Source organism: Aythya ferina (genome assembly GCF_964211825.1).
Source record: "Aythya ferina genome assembly, contig: HAP1_SCAFFOLD_97, whole genome shotgun sequence".
Classification (NCBI taxonomy): Eukaryota; Metazoa; Chordata; class Aves; order Anseriformes; family Anatidae; genus Aythya; species Aythya ferina.
Window position 1 is genome coordinate 133,534 of NW_028181421.1, and position 6,000 is coordinate 139,533.

The following is a 6,000-nucleotide window of genomic DNA, read 5'->3' on the forward strand; positions in this document are numbered from 1 at the left end:
CATGGTGGAAAAGGGTAAATTGTGGGTTTTGGAGAACATCAGGTAGGTTTAGGGGGACTTTTGGGGTGGATTCATGGTATTTGTTTTTTTTTTTTCTGTTTTTCTGGGGTGATCCCGTTCTTTTTTGGTGTGTTTTTGATGTGTTTTGGGGTCTCCGTTGGGTTTTGTTGGGTTCTTGTTGGTCATCATGTTGGAAAAGTGTAAATTGTGGGTTTTGGAGAACATCAGGTAGGTTTAGTGTCGTTTTGGAGTGGATCTATGTTTTTGGGGGGATTTTCTTCCAGTTTTGGGGGTGATTCCGTTCTTGTTTGGGGTGTTTTTGACCCTTTTTGTGGTCTCCGTTGGGTTTTAGTTGGATTCTCGTTGGTCCTTAAGGTAAATGGGAGTGGATTGTGGGTTTTGAAGAAGATCAGGTGAGTTTAGGGTGGTTTTGCGGGGAAATTCATAGTGTTTGGTGTTTTTTCTTCTGATCCAGTTCTTTTTTGGGGTGTTTTTGAGGTGTTTTTGGGGTTTCCGTTGGGTTTCGTTGAGTTCCTAATGGGTTTTATGGTGGTTGGGAGTGGACATTTGGATTTGGAGAACATCAGGTACGTTTAGAGTGGTTTTGGGATTGGATCCGTGCTTTTTGGGGTTTTCTTTCGTTTTTGGGGGTGATCCTGTTCTTGTTTGGGGTGTTTTGGACGTGTTTTGGGTTCTCCGTTGGGTTTCGTTGGGTTTTCCGTGGTCATCATGGTGGAAAAGTGTAAATAGTGGGTTTTGGAGAACATCAGGTAGGTTTATGAGGACTTTTGGGGCAGATTCATGGATTTTAGGGTTTTCTTCTGTTTTTTCTAGTGATCCAGTTGTTTTTTGGCATGTTTTTGACGTGTTTTGGGGTCTCCGTTGGGTTTCATTGGGTTTTTCGTGGTCATCATGGTGGAAAAGTGTAAATTGTGGGTTTTGGAGAACATCAGGTAGGTTTAGGGGGACTTTTGGGGTGGATTCATGGTATTTGGGGTTTTCTTCTGTTTTTTTGGGGGGGGTGATCGAATTCATTTTTGGGGTGTTTTTGATGTGTTTGGGGGTCTCCGTTGGGTTTTGCTGGGTTCTTGTTGGTCATCATTTTGGAAAAGTGTAAATTGCGGGTTTTGGAGAACATCAGGTAGGTTTACTGTCTTTTTGGGGTGGATCTATGTTTTTGGGGGATTTTCTTCCAGTTTTGGGGGTGATTCCGTTCTTGTTTGGGGTGTTTTGACGTGTTTTGTGGTCTCTGTTTTGTTTCGTTGTGTTTTCCTTGTTCATTTTGGTGGAAAAGGCTGAATAGTGGGTTTTGGAGGACATCAGGTAGGTTTAGGGTGGTTTTGGGATTTGATCCGTGCTTTTTGGGGATTTTGTTCCAGTTTTGGGGGTGATTCCGTTCTTGTTTGTGGTGTTTTTGATGTGTTTTGGGTTCTCCGTTGGGTTTCGTTGGGTTTTCCGTTGGCATCATGGTGGAAAAGGGTAAATTGTGGGTTTTGGAGAACATCAGGTAGGTTTAGGGGGACTTTTGGGGTGGATTCATGGTATTTGTTTTTTTTTTCTGTTTTTCTGGGGTGATCCCGTTCTTTTTTGGTGTGTTTTTGATGTGTTTTGGGGTCTCCGTTGGGTTTTGTTGGGTTCTTGTTGGTCATCATGTTGGAAAAGTGTAAATTGTGGGTTTTGGAGAATATCAGGTGAGTTTAAGTTTTTCTGGGTGGTGAATCTATGGTTTTGGTTGAATTCTTCTGTTTTTTTAGCGTTTTCTTCTGTTTTTGGGGTGGTCCCGTTCCTTTTTGTGGTGTTTTTGACATATTTTGTGGTCTCCGTTGGTTTTTGTTGGGTTCTTGTTGTTCATCATGGTGAAAACGTGTAAATTGTGGGTATTGGAGAACATCAGGTAGGTTTAGGGGGACTTTTGGGGTGGATCAACGGCTTTTAGGGTTTTCTTTCGGTTTTGGGGGTGATCCCGCTTTTTTTTGTGGTGTTTTTGACGTGTTTTGGGGTTTCCGTTGCGTTTCGTTGATTTCCTAATGTGTTTTAAGTTTGTTGGGAGTGGACTTTGGGATTTGGAGAACATCAGGTAGGTTTAGTGTGTTTTTGGGGTGGATCTATGTTTTTTGGGGTTTTCTTTCTTTTTTAGGGGTTATCCTGTTCTTGTTTGGGGTGTTTTCGACTTGTTTTGGGGTCTCCGTTGGGTTTTAGTTGGATTCTCGTTGGTCCTTAAGGGAAATGGGAGTGGATTGTGGGTTTTGAAGAAGATCAGGTGAGTTTAGGGTGGTTTTGCGGGGAAATTCATAGTGTTTGGTGTTTTTTCTTCTGATCCAGTTCTTTTTTGGGGTGTTTTTGAGGTGTTTTGGGGGTTTCCGTTGGGTTTCGTTGAGTTCCTAATGGGTTTTATGGTGGTTGGGAGTGGACATTTGGATTTGGAGAACATCAGGTACGTTTAGAGTGGTTTTGGGATTGGATCCGTGCTTTTGGGGGTTTTCTTTCGTTTTTGGGGGTGATCCTGTTCTTGTTTGGGGTGTTTTGGACGTGTTTTGGGTTCTCCGTTGGGTTTCGTTGGGTTTTCCGTTGTCATCATGGTGGAAAAGTGTAAATTGTGGGTTTTGGAGAACATCAGGTAGGTTTATGAGGACTTGTGGGGCAGATTCATGGTTTTTAGGGTTTTCTTCTGTTTTTTCTAGTGATCCAGTTGTTTTTTGGCAAGTTTTTGACGTGTTTTGGGGTCTCCATTGGGTTTCATTGGGTTTTTCGTGGTCATCATGGTGGAAAAGTGTAAATTGTGGGTTTTGGAGAACATCAGGTAGGTTTAGGGGGACTTTTGGGGTGGATTCATGGTATTTGGGGTTTTCTTCTGTTTTTTTTGGGGGGGTGATCGAATTCATTTTTGGGGTGTTTTTGACGTGTTTTGGGGTCTCCGTTGGGTTTTGCTGGGTTCTTATTGGTCATCATGTTGGAAAAGTGTAAATTGTGGATTTTGGAGAACATCAGGTAGATTTAGGGTGTTTTTGGGGTGGATCTATGTTTTTGGGGGATTTTCTTCCAGTTTTGGGGGTGATTCCGTTCTTGTTTGGGGTGTTTTTGACGTGTTTTGTGGTCTCTGTTTTGTTTCGTTGTGTTTTCCTTGTTCATTTTGGTGGAAAAGGCTGAATAGTGGGTTTTGGAGGACATCAGGTAGGTTTAGGGTGGTTTTGGGATTTGATCCGTGCTTTTTGGGGATTTTGTTCCAGTGTTGGGGGTGATTCCGTTCTTGTTTGTGGTGTTTTTGATGTGTTTTGGGTTCTCCGTTGGGTTTCGTTGGGTTTTCCGTTGGCATCATGGTGGAAAAGGGTAAATTGTGGGTTTTGGAGAACATCAGGTAGGTTTAGGGGGACTTTTGGGGTGGATTCATGGTATTTGTTTTTTTTTTTTCTGTTTTTCTGGGGTGATCCCGTTCTTTTTTGGTGTGTTTTTGATGTGTTTTGGGGTCTCCGTTGGGTTTTGTTGGGTTCTTGTTGGTCATCATGTTGGAAAAGTGTAAATTGTGGGTTTTGGAGAACATCAGGTAGGTTTAGTGTCGTTTTGGGGTGGATCTATGTTTTTGGGGGCATTTTCTTCCAGTTTTGGGGGTGATTCCGTTCTTGTTTGGGGTGTTTTTGACCCTTTTTGTGGTCTCCGTTGGGTTTTAGTTGGATTCTCGTTGGTCCTTAAGGTAAATGGGAGTGGATTGTGGGTTTTGAAGAAGATCAGGTGAGTTTAGGGTGGTTTTGCGGGGAAATTCATAGTGTTTGGTGTTTTTTCTTCTGATCCAGTTCTTTTTTGGGGTGTTTTTGAGGTGTTTTTGGGGTTTCCGTTGGGTTTCGTTGAGTTCCTAATGGGTTTTATGGTGGTTGGGAGTGGACATTTGGATTTGGAGAACATCAGGTACGTTTAGAGTGGTTTTGGGATTGGATCCGTGCTTTTTGGGGTTTTCTTTCGTTTTTGGGGGTGATCCTGTTCTTGTTTGGGGTGTTTTGGACGTGTTTTGGGTTCTCCGTTGGGTTTTGTTGGGTTTTCCGTGGTCATCATGGTGGAAAAGTGTAAATTGTGGGCTTTGGAGAACATCAGGTAGGTTTAGGGGGACTTTTGGGGCAGATTCATGGATTTTAGGGTTTTCTTCTGTTTTTTCTAGTGATCCAGTTGTTTTTTGGCATGTTTTTGACGTGTTTTGGGGTCTCCGTTGGGTTTCATTGGGTTTTTCGTGGTCATCATGGTGGAAAAGTGTAAATTGTGGGTTTTGGAGAACATCAGGTAGGTTTAGGGGGACTTTTGGGGTGGATTCATGGTATTTGGGGTTTTCTTCTGTTTTTTTGGGGGGGGTGATCGAATTCATTTTTGGGGTGTTTTTGATGTGTTTGGGGGTCTCCGTTGGGTTTTGCTGGGTTCTTGTTGGTCATCATGTTGGAAAAGTGTAAATTGCGGGTTTTGGAGAACATCAGGTAGGTTTACTGTCTTTTTGGGGTGGATCTATGTTTTTGGGGGATTTTCTTCCAGTTTTGGGGGTGATTCCGTTCTTGTTTGGGGTGTTTTGACGTGTTTTGTGGTCTCTGTTTTGTTTCGTTGTGTTTTCCTTGTTCATTTTGGTGGAAAAGGCTGAATAGTGGGTTTTGGAGGACATCAGGTAGGTTTAGGGTGGTTTTGGGATTTGATCCGTGCTTTTTGGGGATTTTGTTCCAGTTTTGGGGGTGATTCCGTTCTTGTTTGTGGTGTTTTTGATGTGTTTTGGGTTCTCCGTTGGGTTTCGTTGGGTTTTCCGTTGGCATCATGGTGGAAAAGGGTAAATTGTGGGTTTTGGAGAACATCAGGTAGGTTTAGGGGGACTTTTGGGGTGGATTCATGGTATTTGTTTTTTTTTTCTGTTTTTCTGGGGTGATCCCGTTCTTTTTTGGTGTGTTTTTGGTGTGTTTTGGGGTCTCCGTTGGGTTTTGTTGGGTTCTTGTTGGTCATCATGTTGGAAAAGTGTAAATTGTGGGTTTTGGAGAATATCAGGTGAGTTTAAGTTTTTCTGGGTGGTGAATCTATGGTTTTGGTTGAATTCTTCTGTTTTTTTTAGCGTTTTCTTCTGTTTTTGGGGTGGTCCCGTTCCTTTTTGTGGTGTTTTTGACATATTTTGTGGTCTCCGTTGGTTTTTGTTGGGTTCTTGTTGTTCATCATGGTGAAAACGTGTAAATTGTGGGTATTGGAGAACATCAGGTAGGTTTAGGGGGACTTTTGGGGTGGATCAACGGCTTTTAGGGTTTTCTTTCGGTTTTGGGGGTGATCCCGCTTTTTTTTGTGGTGTTTTTGACGTGTTTTGGGGTTTCCGTTGCGTTTCGTTGATTTCCTAATGTGTTTTAAGTTTGTTGGGAGTGGACTTTGGGATTTGGAGAACATCAGGTAGGTTTAGTGTGTTTTTGGGGTGGATCTATGTTTTTTGGGGTTTTCTTTCTTTTTTAGGGGTTATCCTGTTCTTGTTTGGGGTGTTTTCGACTTGTTTTGGGGTCTCCGTTGGGTTTTAGTTGGATTCTCGTTGGTCGTTAAGGGAAATGGGAGTGGATTGTGGGTTTTGAAGAAGATCAGGTGAGTTTAGGGTGGTTTTGCGGGGAAATTCATAGTGTTTGGTGTTTTTTCTTCTGATCCAGTTCTTTTTTGGGGTGTTTTTGAGGTGTTTTGGGGGTTTCCGTTGGGTTTCGTTGAGGTCCTAATGGGTTTTATGGTGGTTGGGAGTGGACATTTGGATTTGGAGAACATCAGGTACGTTTAGAGTGGTTTTGGGATTGGATCCGTGCTTTTGGGGGTTTTCTTTCGTTTTTGGGGGTGATCCTGTTCTTGTTTGGGGTGTTTTGGACGTGTTTTGGGTTCTCCGTTGGGTTTCGTTGGGTTTTCCGTTGTCATCATGGTGGAAAAGTGTAAATTGTGGGTTTTGGAGAACATCAGGTAGGTTTATGAGGACTTGTGGGGCAGATTCATGGTTTTTAGGGTTTTCTTCTGTTTTTTCTAGTGATC